Genomic DNA, 18,615 nt, shown 5'->3' on the forward strand with positions numbered 1-18,615 from the left:
TACCATTGAGTTATAGCCACAATATACCCAAAGGACTGGGCCAAACATTTATAAGTTGTATAAAAATGCCACCATTCCTATATTACGTGCCTCAAAACCAGACACCTCCCAGGGAGTCCTCTTGTGATGATGAGCATAAGATGATGTATGGAATCGGTATATGGTACACCTGAAACTAATATAACACTCTATGTTAACTATACTGGAATTAAAATAAAAACTTGATTAACAATGAATAAATAAATAAATGCCAAAAAAAGAAAGACAATTCCCTACACTCAATCAGCTCTACTCCTCTAATACTAAACAGAAAAACCGCACAAGAAAGATAAAAATTCAAATAGAAGTAACATAAACCTATCACAAATCATAAACAAAAACCCCTCTGTGGGATAGCTTGAGAGACAAACAGTCTACTCTGTAAATTTTAGAATGAGGCAGACAAAATTTGGAAGGCTAATTTTCCCCTCTTCTTCCTGCTTCAGCTTTGTTTCCTTGGGTATCCAGTGTTTGCAAGGTCAAGTTGCCTCTCAGTCATTGCATTATTAGCCTGCTCTCTTTGTATGACTCTTCACTCAGTCAAGTTCAGCAATGGTCTCATCAAAAGTTGTCTACGCAAGAGAGCAGGCTTGCTCAGAGGAGTTCAGACCTCATAGGAGAAGACAGAAAAGTTAAGGATGAGACCCCATCTGATAGGATGTGTCCATTGGCACGTCCTTTCTGCTTATTCAAAGCTTCTTGGTATGCTTGTGGTGACTGATTCACAACCCCTTTCCTGTCAGCACCAGAAGCTACCTCAGCCATGTAATAGTAAGAGTCCCCTTTCACTTTCAAAGAGAAGATTTCGCTCTCTGCTTGCAAACCACTGTGATCAAGAACTTCTCCAAAAGAGATAGTATATCATTGCAGATGTACTCTAAGCTTCGTCACAGTTTTTTCTCCCTACTCATGAATAATCTTTTTTTTTTTTTTCCCTCAGCATCTTCTGTCCTTAGCTCAGTACTTGAGATGACTCTCCAAAACGACCTATGGCTTTTTACATGTTTTGCAAGTAACTGAGAAAAAGATACTTTCCTCATTGGAGATAATTCGGCTCCTTGCTTGGTTACAGACATTATGCGGGCTGCCATGTCATCAGACTGCTTAGCCTACTTGGTCAGTTTTGCTTCTATTCCAGCTTAACTTTTCCTTTTTGAGTCTGAAGTGGTTTGTAGAAGATGGAGGGGGCTCAGTAATTTCTGCCCTTTTGTTTTCAAAGATATTTTTATCAGATCAATGGTATTCGCATCTATTTCTGAATTACTAAAAGTTGTTTTTTGAATTTTATCAAACGCTTTCCCTGAACCTATTTGAAATAGTCATATTGTTTTTCTCTTTTAATGCCTTAATGTGGTGAATTATATTTACGGATTTTCTAATATAAGCCTGAAGAAGAGCAGTCTTACACATTTCCTTTTTGTATAATTTCTTTTAATTGTCTTATTTACCCATAAAAAGGCATGTTTTTCAGTCGTTTTTAACTTTATTAAAAATTATATGATGCTATATATAATAATTTAGGGCTTTTTTTCTACAAATAATATATTGTTAATGTTCATACTTATTATTGTAGTTAGCTAGAATTCATTCATTTTGACTGTTGCTTCGTATTTCATTTTGAAAATAAAATATTACAGGCTTATTCATATTAATTATGGGACTTTTTATAAGCTATAATAATAAAGACAGTATGTAACTGGCACAGGGATAGAAAATTGGCCAATGGGATCGAACAGAGAACTCAGAACTAGACTTAGGTATCCACTGAAATTTAGGTACATCAGAGGTGGCCTGTCTCAACAGTAAGGAAAGGTGAGAGAATTCAGTAAATGAAACTGGATGACTGGTTACCCACAAAAATAAAATCATCACCAGATAGATTAAGGATTTTATTTTTTTTAAGATTTTATTTATTTTTATTTATTTGTTTGACAGAGAGAGACACAGCGGGAGAGGGAATTCCACATAGCAATCACTATCATTTCTTTGATAGAACTGATTTATAAAGATATGTGTACTGCTGCTCCAACACATTAATTAGCTGTCAGATATCATCCAGACTATTTTCTTGTACTGAAATCCATTGCTTGAGAGGTAGTAGAAAGCAAACATTGAGGGTGTAAGCTTCAGAAACAGGTAGGCCTGGGTTCACATTCTAACTCTGTAATAGTAGCTATTTGGTGTTGAACAAGTAAATCTTCTATATCCTGTCTTCCTCTTCTGTAATATCAAGATAATAATAACAGTACATATTTGATAGGTTTTAATATGTTTATAGTATTAAATGAAATAATATATACAAGGCATTTAGCACAGAGTAAGAACTCAACATAGGACAATTATAAAGAGTTTATTTAGGGGTGCCTGGGAGGCTCAGTCGTTGAGCGTCTGCCTTCGGCTCAGGTCATGATCCCAGAGTCCTGGGATCGAGCCCCGCATTGGGCTTTCTGCTCGGCGGGAAGCCTGCTTCTCTCTCTCCCACTCCCCCTGCTTGTGTTCCCTCTCTTGCTGAGTCTCTCTCTGTCAAATAAATAAATAAAATCTTTAAAAAAAAAAGTTTATTTAAAAATAATTTTGTCCCAATTAAGTGTTTCTATAATGACATTTTGTGATACGGTTTTGTCCTGAGCTTTGGAAGAGGAATTTTCTACCTAAGAGAGGCTGGATTCAAGATCCTTCTCACCCTAGAAAATAACCTGTAGAAACAGGTTCTCAGTGGACTTGTATGTGTTTGGAAACCTATACATCAAACCAAAAATGATTAACTGAGGAAAGAAAGAACAAGTTGATTTTTATTTCTTGAAGAGGTATCAACAACCCTGAGTGTAACTGTGTGATCCTTTTCACTAATACTCTGTCTATTCCTGTCAAAGCCCAAGAAAATCTGCCAGACTGCGTCTGTGGTGGGAGAGTCACTGGGGCGTCTCACACCTGCATTGACAGGCTCTTCTTACTATCTCTCTGTATTTTTTTCCCTGTGCTATTTTGGAACAACATCTATATATTTTCCTTCTCTTCAGTTGAAAACAAACAAAAATAAACTAAACTAAGCTAACTAAAGGGAATACAAACACTCCTCTCTGAAACAAAACCACCTTGGAATATATATTCTTTGTATCATGATAGAACCAGAAGCTTTTCCTCCATACCAGTATCTGTAATTCTAAAGAAAAATAGCATTGACCAAAAGTTAGGAAACATTGTAAAAATGTTATAAAGATGTTGGAACTTTCCAGGAAATGCCTAATTTATTAGCATCACTAAACTGGATTAATTTATTATCCAGATCTGGAGTGCCCTACCCTTCTAAATGGCCCACCTTGTCATTTATACTCTTATTCAGCATTTTTTTTTTTGCATAAGAACCAATTTATGGAAAATAAAGATATTTAGTGATGTTTAACTTTTTGACCTTTAGTAAAAAGTTTTAAAAATATGTATCTTTAAAAAGATGATAAATGGACACTTTAAAACACCAAACAATAAAATAAAATAAAATATGACTAACATCCAGAAAAGAGTGTCATTTAACAGGTAACAAAACACATTCATCTATTTTACTTTACTGAATCCCAAGGGGAGAGGGTACATTTATACAAATTAGACTACCTATTTATTGTACAAATTAATTCCAATGAGAAGATAATTTTGCTTTATTTTTCATATTATAGAGAAGTAGCAAAATGAAGGCAGCTTTCTATAAAGCTCTTATCTTGGGGCGCCTGGGCGGCTCAGTCGGTTGAGCGTCCAACTCTTGGTTTTGGCTCAGGTCATGATCTCAGGGTGGTGAGATCAAGCCCCTCCTCGGGCTCTGTGCTGAGCCTGCTTAAGATTCTCTCTCCTCCCTCTGCCCACCCCCTCCCCCTGCTTGCACTTTTTCTCTCAAAAAAATAAAAATAAAAACAAAAAATAATAAAAAACGCTCATCCTGAAATTAAATTGGAGGCTACATTCTGAATCTATATGTCTGTTTGATCACAAGTTGGTCACTGCAGGTACATAGGTGTAGATTATACCAATTACCTTCTGAGCTCTTGTTCTCACTTTTACTTGTTTGTTTAATTAGTTGAATCTCATTGCCAGTCAGGTGTAGAAGCCTCAAGGTTTATCCTTCTTCTTAGATCTTTTTAGATCTTATCTTCTTAGATCTTTAAGTGTTCTTGCCACACACACATAACTAAGCAGGGTGCTGAATATGTTAATTAGCTTGATTGTGGTAATCATTTCATAATGTACACATATATTAAAATGTCACATTGTACACCTTAAATATATATGATTTTTATTTGTCAATCATTTCTCAATAAAGTTGGAAAAAATATGGGCCACAAACCATAACTCACAATTATGGAAGGATCAAGCTGTAGCCTTTTCTCTATGGAAGTTTCTGTTTAAAGGAGAATGCACGAAGCCTTTAAGTATTTAAGACGTCTCTAAAAGGAGGAAGTGGAGAGAGACAAATCTCAACTACAAAACCCTTCAGCTGATTAGGTCAGAGCTGAGGAAGCGTTTTATTTTCTTTCTGAAGTTCGAATCTTTTTCTCTTAATTTTATTTTCTTACAGTGATGTGCCTTGGAAGCCGGAGCACCTCAATTCTGATTCACTAATCTTGTGTACCATTTTTCAATCACTCTTTCTTCTCTCATACCTCCTCTGTGACATCCTGGCTCCCTACCCTCCCTCCTGCAGTCTTAGAAGTGTGATAGAAACCCAGTGTTCTACTACAGAAGGAGATGCATACAGGTTAAACTAACCAACCAAGCACCTATATGATGCAGTTTGTTCTGCTCTAAATACAGTGATTAACAGAGTTAATGTTGTGTTATATATTTAAAACAAACAAATTATGAACAAGGCTGCAGTTTTTTGTTTTTTTTTTTTAAAGATTTTATTTATTTATTTGACAGAGAGAGACAGCGAGAGAGGGAACACAAGCAGGGGGAGTGGGAGGGGGAGAAGCAGGCCTCCCACGGAGCAGGGAGCCTGACGTGGGGCTCGATCCCAGGGACAAGCAGGCTTCCCGCCAAGCAGGGAGCCCAATACGGGGCTTGATCCCAGCACCCTGGGATCATGACCCGAGCTGAAGGCAGACGCTTAACGACTGAGCCACCCAGGCGCCCCAAGGCTGCAGTTTTATTATGATCTGCCACCTACGGAATTCATTACTTTGAACGATTCTTTTACGTTTCTGAACTTGACTTGCCATGTCAGTAAAATGAGAAAAAAATAGAAGTGTATCTACTCAGAAGGTTATGTGTAGTCATTTTGCATATAACATATGCAAAAACATCTCTACATGGGAGGTATTCAAAAAGCCTCCATTTCCAGTATTTTCTATGATGAAATTAATTTATATTTTCATAAATCGCTGTTTTAGCTTTTGACTAAAAATGATTGAATTCTAATTTCAGGGAAAGTATCTTGAATCCAATTCCAGCACCTTGATTACCAAAGCGAAAAGCGAGTGCTAAAACTGTCAAGCGACAGCAAGTGATTCAGCCTTCTTTTTGCTGGATTGTTTTCTGGTTAAGTTAACACACATTTCAAAACTCACCCAGAATCGTTGCCTTTTGGCTTTGACTCTGAACTTAAAGTGATGATATTTCAAGGAAAACTGAAATGCAAAGGGATGTTATGTTGCATTTACTTTAAGGTTCATTCACTATGACTTTTACATGACTTGTTAGACATTAGCCTCCCTGTTTTGAAAAGGCCAGGTACATCAGGGTCTGTGCAGAGGGTGAACACCATTAGTTTGCACTTTATCACTGTCATCCAGCTAAGAATGGCTGCATTTTACATTCCACAGGTAATGGAGGATGTCAGAGCTGTTTCAACTCTTATACAAGTCAAAACTTCACAAAGACTCAGGGTTTCTGATTTTAGGCGAGGAACACTTTCTCTGCCCAAGTTCCCCAAATAACCTCCGCCTGCTCTGCGACGAGATTGTAGTAATTATTGTCTGCGAGTGTGTTTTGTAACCTATTGATGAACTCTGGGGTAGAACTGGTTCAGAACTTATTATTTAAATAAGTTATTAGAGGGGCACCTGGGTGGCTCAGTTGGTTAAATGTCTGCCTTCGGCTCAGGTCATGATCCCAGGGTCCTGGGATCGAGCCCCGCATCAGGGTCCCTGCTTAGTTGGGAGTCTGCTTCTTCCTCTCCCTCTGCCCTCACCCCCTCCACTCATGTTCTCTCTTGTTCTCTTTCTCTCTCTCAAATAAATAAATAAATTCTTAAAAAAAATAAGTCATTAGAGGGCAGAGCCAAACTTTGCTTCAACTCTTTTCTTCAAACTGGATTTTAACTAAGATTAAGTATCATAATAACATTGTGCTGCCATTCATTCTTCACATCAACTCATAGATGTGTGGGATTTCAGAGACTCAAATGACAGCGTGTTCACTCGACACAGTCCTGATCTCGTGTGTGCCCACCTAAGCATAGCCCGGCCTGCTGCACCCCCAAATAGTGACGGTCTTCTTTGGGCATTGAGCAGAGCTTCTATTTCACTTCATTACATCTTATCACACTTTTCATTTTTTATTCCATTAAGGCAGGTTCATCTTCCCCTCACACGGCCAGAGCCTACTGATTGGTAATAAATCTCAGCTTCAAACTACTCAAAAGGGGAGAAATCAAATGAGTAAAGAAGGAAGTAGACCACAGCTGCTGCTTCTTTTCATACTCACAGATTTTCTGCAAATGTAGGGGATTTGTTAAGATCCTCAGTGTAATATTCTGGGATGGACATAAATTGTGTGTTAGGAGATTGGATTATAATTCTAACTCTGGAATTCATTAACTGAACACAGGAGCATTTCTGTCATCAATGTTTTCATATTTACAAATGAAGGATTGGACTAGATAATTTCTAGGTCACTTTCAGCTTGGAAAATATATGCTTCAGACAGTAAGAGAAAAAACATTTACTTTTTGTGTAAATAATTGTATACACGCTCTTGATTCTCAATAAGAAGACCAGCATTAGTCTTTTAATTCTTGGTCTTTTTGGTAGTAATATTACTGTTAAAATGAATATGTGCTTTTTATGATGGTTAATTTTATGTGTCAATTTGACTGGATTTGACTCAGATATTTGAATAAATATTTCTAGATGTGTCTGCGATGGTTTTTCTGGAAGGGATTAGCACTTGAATTTGTGAACAGAGTGAAGTAGATTGTCTTCACCAATGTAGATGGGCATCATCTAATCTGTTGAGGGAATGAATAGAACAAAGAGGTGGAGGAAGGGAGAATTCTCTCTGCCTGACTGTTGAGGTGACACATTGATCTTTTCCTGCCCTTGAACTGGGACTTACACCATTGGTTCTCCTGGTTCTCAGGCCTTCAGACTTGGACTAGAATTACCCCACTGGCTTTCCCGGGTATCCAGCTTGAAGAAGACAGATTGTGGGAATCCTCGGCCTCCATAATCATGTGAGCCAATCACTTATTTTATGTATATATCTCATGGGTTCTGTTTTTCTGGAGAACACTGAGCAATATACTTTTCTTTTCAAAAACCAGAGTTTTCAAAATTATTGACAAATTAATAATTCTTATTTTTAATTATACACGTTTACATGGCCTTCAAAACACTTTTGTACATATTAACTTATTTTTTTTCCTTTTCTTTTGTTAGAAAATGTGAATTGCTTCAAATAACTGGACAGGTATTACCATCTCCATTTTAAGGACAATGGATTCAGGATGAGGAAAAATTAGGTGTTAGCCACAAAGAATTTGTGGTTAGTTAACAGCAGGAGATATGGTACAATTTAAGTTAGCTAAATGCTAATCATATATATGCTTATTTGATTTTTAAAATCAACATCTTATGAAAGATAACGTACAGAAACATGCATAATACTTATTCAGCTTAACAATAGCTGTAATGAGAACACCTGTGTAATTATCACAGCCGTGAAGTATTAGAACATTACAGGCATCACAGAAGGCTCTCTAGCTCCTCTGTGCCAGTTATCAGTTGATTGCCTCTCGCCTTGAAACCCACCTTTTTTTATCTGCTCCGCAATAGAGCTTGAAGTACTTTTTTCTTGCCTGCCCATGCGATATTAAGCGTTATCGGTAGAGGGAGCTAGAGGGACTTTGCCAGAGGAAGGGGTTTCTGTTACTCCAGTGTGTGTTGCCTTTGGCATGTATGGTCTCTAAGTATGTGTCGCATTGCTGATGCAGGATTCTCAACGAGGTGATGTCCTAACTCCCTCGGTGTCTATCAGCCAACCTTGACCCGTCTGTACCCCAGAGGGATGTTTCCTGCTTGCCCTGTGACTGTGAACCACCTTCGGCCTCGGTAACTCCGTGAACTTCCGCCACGCTGTGGGCGCCAACTACCACCCTTTCTTAACAAGGTACGAGCCCCAATCTTGAGGAAGGACACCCCTTCCAAGTTTGTCCTTCCGCGTGTACCTCCCTGAGCCATAACGTATTTCTCAGAATTGTAGTTACATGTTTGTAATTTCTCCTCTGTTACAGTTGTTTGGGACCCTGACTGATGGGCCTCACAAATCACAGATCTCTCATTTCTCCCCAGAGGCGGCTATTCTCCTAACTCATTTTAAATCATTTCTTTGAGTTCCTTTATAAGTTTGCTACTCATATATATATTTTTTAAAGGATGAACGAGTTTGAAAAATTCCCTGCCAGTGCAAGTGGGCGGGAGGGGTGTGTATGTGCAGTATTGGCAATGAACATGTGTCTTACACATGCGTAGATGCCTGCATAACCAGAGGGCAGCTGAGCATGCCTGTTCTTGTACATTTAGGGGTGCACAGGTACTGTGACCGGAGGCAAGAGTAGTATGAGTGAGTTTCCTTGTTGTAACTGTGCACACGTGTGTGTTTGTGCGTGTGTGTGTGTGTGCAGGTGTGTGACTGAGTGGAAGCAAGGAGGCTCTCTGCCCAGGGAGCTCCAGCTCCTAACCCGTAAAAGACCCCTACTTTTGACTCCAGCTGAGGTCTATTGAGGTGAGGAGTTTCCTTTCTCATGGTGGGGAGGGCTGGGTGTTGGGTTTCATCACACTTTTAAACATAGTTTCATTTTGTCTTTTTTAGAACTCTATGTAAACAAGTGTCTATAATCTTTTGTTACTTGCTCTCTTTCGTTCAAAATGATGTCTTTTAGAGACACTATTTTTGCTGTACCTGTGGTCTGCTTTATTTATGTATCCACAATGTGTTTCCCATTCTAAAGTTGTGTGGCATTTGGATTGCTTCCAATATCTGACAATTATGAACAACTGTGCTCTCAACATTCTGTATCTATTGCAAATAAGCATGTTTATCTCTGTGGACTATACACAGGGGTGAAATTTCTGAATTAAAGGGACTACCTCGGGGCACCTGGGTGGCTCAGATGGTTAAGCGTCTGCCTTTGGCTCAGGTCATGATCCCAGGGTCCTGGGATCGAGTCCCGCATCGGGCTCCCTGCTAGGCGGGGAGCCTGCTTCTCTCCCTCTACCTCTGCCTCTCTCTCTGACTTTCATGAATAAATAAATAAAAAAAATTTAAAGGGACTACCTCTTCAACACTTCTAGATTATGGTGTATTGTTCACCAAAGACGTAAACAAAGCTTTATCAAAGAGGTACCAATTTACAATTCTTCCAGCCATGTAGGAGAATTCTGGTAGCTCTATATGCTTGTTAACATATATTAGTATGAAGTAAAATATTATTTAGCATTTTCTTGACTTCTGAAGTTTAGTGCCTTTAGTGTATGTTTACTAGTTATTTGGTTTCCTCTTTTGTGAAATGTTCTCTTAAGTCTTTTACCTGTTTTACTCTCTGGTTGTCTGACTTTTTAGAGTTTTCTTCCTTATCATAAATAATCTGGATAAAATCCTTTTATCAGCTATATGTGAGGTAAATACCTTTTTCCATTCCATGGTGCTTGACTTTTTAAAAATGATATCTTTTGAAGAAGGCAAAATTATGATTGTAATTTTAACATTGTTGAATTTATTAATCTTTTTCTTCATGGCTACTGCTTTTTGTATTTTAAGATACCAAAGATATTAATATATTCTTCCATATTATCTTCTAAAAGCTTTATGGTTTTGCCTTTCACATTTAGGTTTTTAATCTACCTGGAATTGATTTTTTTATATGGCATGAATGCTCTTGCTATTATGCCATAATTTCTAAAAATCAAATGTGCACAAGTTCACCATTACTATTTAGCTTATGCATGTACAATTTTAGGAGAGCTAGCCTGATAGAGAAGGGTGCTGAATTGGGTGGGTGGGGGTGGGGGTAGAGACTTTTCTTTTTAAGGAACCCATAAGTAAGCTCTTACTGATGGGAAGTACTTTACTTCCATAACTTCAAAAAAGCTGATTTTATAGATAAACCAATTAAGGGTTAGAGAGTTGAAGGAAGTTGGCTCAAGGTCACACAGTAGTATCAATTTGAGCAAGGATTCAAATATTTACCATTGGACTCAAAAGCTTCTGCTATTCTGTCTCTCTAGGGAAGGGGTGTGTGTGTGTGTGTGTGTGTGTGTGTGTGTGTGTGTGTGTACGCACATGTGTGTGTTCCCTTCTTATTTTCTTTGTTTTTCCATGCTTTTAATTTGACATTGGATTTTCCAGGGATAATAGACTATCTCTGATTCCCATTCTGAGTTTTGCCTATGCTCAAAGTTACTCCACTTTCCTTGTAAGTGTTTTCTTATGTTTTTAAAATAGTCCCATATGCACTTATGTTTCTCTTTCTCTGTTTATGTTACATTATCTTTCAATAAAAATTTTTCATTCAATAAATATAGACATTTGACTATTTCCTAAAGTTTGAATTCTTATTCTGTATGCAAGGCCCCCAGAACCTGCTCTGGTTTGCTAGCTATGTTCTGTGGAGCCCTTGGGGGCTCTGACAAATTCCCACATAATACACACTGGTGGTTGCTGGGCTAAGCAGGTTGGGTTTTGCTTCCCTCATCTCACACAAACTTCAGCCAGAGAAATTCTGATTTATCTGTTATATTTGTTTGGGCTTCCAGTTAAAATTTCATTTGAATAAAGGTTTTTGCCACTAAAAATGTCTGAAAACAACTGGTCAATCAGAGTGAGTAATTTTAGGATGCAACAGGGTGCTTTCAGTCATCCAGTTATAAGATTATTAAGAAAAACTCTACTGGAGAAAATTAAATTTACAAGGTTTTTAATTCTATAATTAATAAGTGAATTTAGTAAGGTCAATCCAAAAAGTCAATTTTATGTATACGTTAATAACAAACAATTGGAAGATAAAATAAAACAATATTTATAAGAGCATCATAAAACCCAAAATACTTAGGAAGATATTTTTTAAAAAGACATGAAAGACTTCTGTGTTGAAAACTGCAAATAATTGCTAACAGATTTCAAAAAGGATAAATAATTTAGAGCTGTATCATGTTCATGGGGTGAAAAACTCAGTATTATTAAGGTATATGTTCTCGCCAAATTTACTTCGACACTATCATAATAAAAACCTTACCTTTGGTTTTCCTTCTGCCCCTGGATCTTGCTTATCTTCCTTATTACTTTGTTATTTCTTCAATGCCATCAAGCTATGTATATGTATAAGTATATGCATACTTATATCCTTTGGTTGAGCTAAAACAAAGTACCTAATCTATGGTTTCTCCACTTTACTACTGACACTGGGGGCTGGATAATTCTTTGTTATCGGAAGCTGTTATGTGTGTTGAATATGTAGCAGCCTCCTTGTCCTCTCCCCATATGGTAGCATCCTCCCATTTGTGACAAACAAGAATGTCTAGTCATTGCTAAATGTCCCTTGGGAGGTAAAATTGCCCCTAGTTTAGAGCCACTGACTTGACATATCATTTGCTGAAGTAAAAATACCAACTTTTCAAATAATATTTTTCTTCCTGTCATTCCATTTATTGCTTTCCAACATTGTTTTTTTATCCCAATTCTTGCCAACTGCTTTATTATAGATTGAAACATTTGCAATTATTACATCCCTTTAAATCATTCATTTATTTCCCATTAATTACAGAATTAATTCCAAGTTTCTTAGCATGCCATGAAAGCTCCATCTACTTCTCCAGTTTCTTGTCTCACCATACCTGGTTTTACATGACTATTCTTGATGCATTACTTTTTTTTTAATCATTCTTTGCTCACACCACTGTATTGTTTTTCATTATGTCTGTGCTACCTTTCCTCCCTTGATCTGTGAATCAGATATTTCTTATGTGTCTCTTCAAACCCTCTTGGGTCCATTTCTGACTTGCGACACTGTGTGTCAATAGTTTTGTGGTGGCTTCAAGGAGTCTGACCCAAGTGTGGGCCTGTATGTGTATGTTTCATATCCTGCCATGGGTTTTTCTCATGTTGCCATGTGAGATGCTGGTGGAAATTTGCCTGATAGTCATGAATGGGTACAGGAGAAATTGATGCCTATGGGGCCATTCTTTTTTTTTTCTTTTTTCTTTTTCACTTTTTTTTTTTTTGACTTTTTAAATTTTTATTTTAATTCCAGTTAGTTAACATACAGTGTTAGTTTCAGGTGTAAAATGGAGTGATTCAACAATTCCATATATCACCCATTCTCATCAAGACAAGTGAACTCAGGGCACCTGGGTGGCTCAGTCGTTAAGCGTCTTGCCTTCGGCTCAGGTCATGATCCCAGGTCCTGGGATCAAGCCCCACATCGGGCTCCCTGCTCTGCAGGGAGGCCTGCTTCTCCCTCTCCCACTCCCCCCTGCTTGTGTTCCCACTCTCACTGTGTCTCTCTCTGTCAAATAAATAAATAAAATCTTAAAAAAAAAAAGAGACAAGTGCACTCATTCATCTCCATCACCTGTTTGATACATGTTCCCACCTCCTCCTCTCTGGTAACCATCAGTTCGCTATAATTAAGAGTCTATTTCTTGGTTTTCTCTCTCTCTTTCTCTCTTTTTTTTTTTTCTCGTTTGTCTTGTATCTTAAATTCCATATATGACTAAAATCATATGATACTTTCTTTTCTCTGACTGACTTACTTCAGTTAGCATTATACTCTCTAGCTCCATCCATGTCATTGCAAATGGCAAGATTTCATTCTTTATGGCTGAATAATATTCCATTATATATATATACACACACACACGCTATACATATATATACACACTACATATATATACATTACATACATATATATACACATACCACATACATACATATATATACATATACACATACACCACTACATACATACATATATATACACACATATATATACACACACACACCACATACATATATATCTTTTTTGTTTTATTTTTTTAATTTTTTATTATGTTAATCCCCATACATTACATCATTAGTTTTAGATGAAGTGTTCCATGATTCATTGTTTGTGCATAACACCCAGTGCTCCATGCAGAACATGCCCTCTTTAATACCCATCACCAGGCTAACCCATCCCCTCACCCACTCCCCTCTAGAACCCTCAGTTTGTTTCTCAGAGTCCATCGTCTCTCATGGTTCGTCTCCCCCTCTGATTTCCCCCCCTTTTTTATCTACTCATCAGTTGTTGGATGCTTGGGCTGCTTCCATATCTTGGCTATTGTAAATAATGCTGTTATGAACATAGGAGTGCATGTATCCCTTTAAATTAGCATTTTTGTATTCTTTGGGTAAATACCATTCTTGAACAATAGGAGATATAAATAAATGTTTCCTCCTTCACCCTCTGGGTGGATAGTTTTGAGAATATTCTAAAAAGTTCCTGAGAAATTTCCACATAATCAAGCACCAGTTACTAGTCTTGGTATCCAACCCAATAATATATGCTTACATTGGTTTGCCCACCTTCCCTGTTTTGCTCCTGCTGTCCCTTACTTGTGCAGTGTAGGATCAATTCCCAAACAAACTACCTGCATATAAGCCTTAGTCTCAGGCGCCGCTTTTGGTGGACCTAAAACTAAGGCAACCTGGCTGACTTTTGCTCCTCCTTTAAGATGGCTTCTTCATCTTCATCCTGTTAATTCTCTGTCTTCTCAATCATCTTTTTGTTCAGTCTAGGGCTGAGAACTAATTCTTTTTTTTTTTAAAGGTGGTAACCTCCTTTTTAATTTTTTTTTTTATTTTTTAAAGATTTTTATTTATTTATTTGACACAGAGAGACAGAGCGAGAGCGGTAACACAAGCAGGGGGAGTGGGAGAGGGAGAAGCAGACTCCCGGCTTAGTAGGGAGCCTGATGTGGGGCTCCATCCAAGGACCCTGGGGTCATGACCTGAGCCAAAGGCAGACGCTTAACTGACTGAGCCACCCAGGTGCCCCCTGACAACTAATTCTTGTGAGGATATAAATTTAAGGAAAACACAATTTTCTGAGGCTAGAGAAAGCCCTGAAAAATACATGGAATCACATGTCAGAATTTGTACAAATTAAATTACAATATCGTATTAAATAGCCTTATTCTCTGTGAGAATAAGCAAGAGAGGACTTGAGAAGACTGAAGGCTTGAAGAGGAAGGAGAAACTGAGCTAGATCTTCCATGAGGAATGCTATGGAATCCACTAGAACTGAGTGAAATAATCACAAGATAGTGGAAGGCATCCACAGAGGAACAGATGTATAACAGGGAATAATACATGTATATTTTTAATTAGTGGACATATATGGTCCCCTCAATGCCCATCCCGGGTCCTCGGGGTAAAAAGTTTTGTTTCCTGGATCAGCTGTCTACACTCCCTTTTGTTACGTAGAATCAAGGTTATTTGCTGAGAGAGCGAAAACTAAATGCACAACAAAGGAGAATGTGTTGATATTTGTGACAAACAGCTGGTAAGAAAGGAAAAGAGAACCTGGGAGGATATTGTCTCAGATTTGAGGGAGCAGTTGCCATTCATGAAAATCTTGCAGAGATCACTGGGAAGAAAGTTTTCTTCATTAAAAGAAAAGAAAAACAAAAACAACAACCCAACAACTCTGCAGCTGAGACTCAAAGCAGATAGAACAATGAAGAGGAAAGACTACCAGCCTGGGAATCAGCAGTGCAGACAAGAGAAAGAGGTAGTACAATGATGTGGGAGTCTACGAGAGAGTCCTTGAGCACGCCGAGCCTGCCAGTCGGCCAAAACACCACTATGGCGAGCAGTTTATAGATTGCCGCTGTTAAGGCGTTGTTAAGGGACGTCCATGAGTAAAGCAACTTTTAAGTATACAGTACCGTGTCATTAGCTACAGGCACTCTGCTGTATAATAGTTCTCCCAATTACTGAAACCGTGTACCCTCTGATCATTATCTCCCCCACCTCCCCACCTCGCGCAAGCCCTTGGGAGCCACAATCTTACTGTTTCTTTTGGTTTGACTATTTTAGATTCCACAAAGAAGTGAGATCATAGAATAGGTGTCTTTCTATGTCTGACTTATTTCACTTAGTATAATGTCTTTCGGGTCCATCCATGTGACCCCAAATGGCGGGATTTCCTGAGCTTTTAGTATCCTAGCCCCAAATCAGATATATGCATTATGCTTTTTAAATCGAATTTCAATGATATTAACATAGTTAAAGTGAGTACTTAAAATGTGGCAAGATTTGTGCTAAATGCTTTATCAACATTATCTAAACAAATACTTAGTGTAACCACTTAGAGACTGTTATTGGGGATAGAGAGTAAATCTAGACAAGGTAAGTAATTTATCTATGGGCACAATACATATGATAACTCTAGGAATAGATACCCCCGGTCTGCCTGACACGAAGTCCATGGTTGTAACTAGTAGAAAGTATACAAAAAGTCACCAAATGGCCAACTATGATCTAAAATAAGAAAGTCTAGGGAAAGTGAAGGAATACTGTCAAGATAAATACTTCTATATAATTTGACATTATTACTGACAGCATTTAGAAAGCAAACAGATGCATCTGCATTAAAGGGCAGGGGGAGAGTATCAGGTGGCAGGTCTATAAATAGTGATATGTGCCTACTAATTAAGATGGATAGCTGAGTCTCTGGTTATACTTCTATTTTTGTTTATATCATTTTCTCCGTAAGGATTGTTGAATGGCAGTTGTTCTCATGATCAATGCATAACAAATGAAATAAGTTAATATCATTTCTGGTTGAAAAATACCATTCATTTGGATTGAAATGAATGTTTAAAACCATGAAAAGTGTAAAAAGAAACTGAGCATCATTGCAACACTTATCAATAAGATCTGAATCTGTGTCTAAGGGCTGTCATTATACCCTTGAGAAGAGTAGGAAGTGCAAAAGTTAAATTTTTTCCTTAATTCATTCAAAAAACTTTCATGGAAGAGATTCTGAACAAAAAAAATACTACTTTAATTGGTAGATATTAGTATCCTCTTCTTATAAATAAAGAAACAAAGGTTTTCAGACTTTACCTAGCACACCTGTGGTCATACAGCTGGTGGGTGACAGATTTGGCTTTCTCGTCAGGCTTGTCTGGTTCCAGAGTCTGCGCCATATTCCCTAATTAGGCAGATTTCACGTAGTCTTGCGAAAATAAGCAAAACAGCCCCTGGGTGCATCAATGCATTATCCTTCCTCCTCCTCCTAATAACAACCTTTGGGGGAAACCTCATGGATCACAGGCTTGGGCAGAATGTCACATTGTCTGGCAGAACGTCGGCTTAAAAGGTCAATAAGCTTCTCAGTAAAGCATTCTAATCATCCACGGAAAATAAATTGCTCATATTTCTGCTGACTAAACAAAGTGAAGGCTAACTCATTATGTTCATATTTTGGGTACATTTCTCAGGGCCAAAAAGTTACTAGTGTGTAAATCATAGTCCGACCAGCTATTAACGTTTTTCTAAAAAGATAGTTTTAATTATCTTCACCATGAGTGAGAGTTTTAAACACGATGGAAAATCACATACACTTGAACCCAACTGGAGGACATACAGAGAAGTCACCCTAAGGTGATGAGGGTACGAATGAGTTCGACTACAGAGGCAATATCTGAGAATACAGATTGCTGCCATAAACACCTACAGGATGAGTCAGGCTGCAGAAGTTAGAAACGATCAATAATTACTAAGATGCAAGGAAGACAGAACAGGAGGAAATTGAAGGAGAACCCTTAGAATGGATTCTCAGGAAAGAGTCCTCTGACTATAAAAACTGAGTTTTTAGAATAATCTATCTACCACAGGAAGCTGTGAAAGTGCCATCATTTAGGACACCCAGGGATTAGACAGGCTCCCAGAACCACTAAAAGCAAGTGTTAGCAGATACATTAGTGGGTAATGAAGACAGTAGCTTTTCCATTGTTTACTCCCATCAGTACAACTTAGCGGAAGTCTTCTTTGTCCTTAAGTAACATTTCAGATGTTTGTTAAAAGATGCAGATTTTCACCCCGTTGACTCAGTTATGCTTTTTTTGACCTTCGTGTTTCTGTTGGATTTGTTCAGTTCTCATGTATCCTGAAGAGTCACCGGTGTGGAGCTTGTGATTGTGACAAAGAGATTGTTTGTTTTAACATACTCACCAAGGAAAAATTAGAACATACAGACATGCAGTTAAATATCACCGATATCCTAAGTACTCAGGGATGAACATGTTAACATTTCTATGAAGAAACTTCCCAATATTTCAGGTGTGTGTGTGTGTGTTTATATAGGTTTGTGTTCATAGAGATTATTATTATACTATATAGACTCTTCTGCAATTTCTTTACTAATTAAACATAATGTAATCATCCTCCATGAAATTAAATAATCTTCTAAGCATTATAATACAGATTGCATCCACAGTATTGATTTATAACTATTAATTATTCTCCATTGCGGGACCCTGGGTTGTTTCTGATTTCTTACTATTATATAAAATGTGATGCTGTCTACTCTCATACATCAATTTTTATCAAAGCTTTAATCATTTCTTTAAGAGGAATTCTTGAATCGCTGAGGTAAAGGGTTTGCACGTTTAACTAATTATTTATTTATTTATTATTTTTTTTTTTAAAGATTTTATTTATTTATTTGAGAGAGAGAGAGAGAATGAAAGACAGCATGAGGGGGGGAGGGTCAGAGGGAGAAGCAGACTCCCCGCCTAGCAGGGAGCCCGATGCGGGACTCGATCCTGGGAGTCCAGGATCATGACCTGAGCCGAAGGCAGTCGCTTAACTGACTGAGCCACCCAGGCGCCCCAAAGGGTTTGCACGTTTAACTAATTATTTAGGTACCCTTCAGTTCGAATGGAGTTTTTGGGAGGGTAGAATGCAGGCTCTGGCGTCAGTCTGCTTGTGTGACCACAGGCTGATTCCATGTGGATGAGTTTCCTTATCTGTACAACGGGATTCATAAAACTACTTCACATGATGACTGTGAAGATTTGATAGATAAAATAGGCAAAATAATCATTAGAGTGCTTGCCAGAGAGGAAACTCTTAGAAGTGTTTAGTATTGTTATTCTCATGATTATTTCCAATTAACATTTCCATCAAAAGCTATTTTCCCTTACCCTAGATGACAATATTATCACAAATATATTTGCAAATTTAATAAATAATGTTATATTATTGTTTTAATTTTCCTTTCTTTGATTAATAATAGGTAGGGTATTCACCATATGTGTATTG

The 18,615-nt window shown here is 37.8% G+C and overlaps 1 pseudogene; it reads right to left on the bottom strand.

Moving 5' to 3' along the window:
- Positions 1-456: 456 nt before the first annotated feature.
- Positions 457-16,496, bottom strand: LOC102747813 (14-3-3 protein zeta/delta pseudogene; annotated as a pseudogene).
- Positions 16,497-18,615: the final 2,119 nt, after the last annotated feature.

Source organism: Leptonychotes weddellii, chromosome 14 (assembly GCF_054177405.1).
Source record: "Leptonychotes weddellii isolate Sample4059 chromosome 14, ASM5417740v2, whole genome shotgun sequence".
In the NCBI taxonomy this organism is placed as follows: domain Eukaryota; kingdom Metazoa; phylum Chordata; class Mammalia; order Carnivora; family Phocidae; genus Leptonychotes; species Leptonychotes weddellii.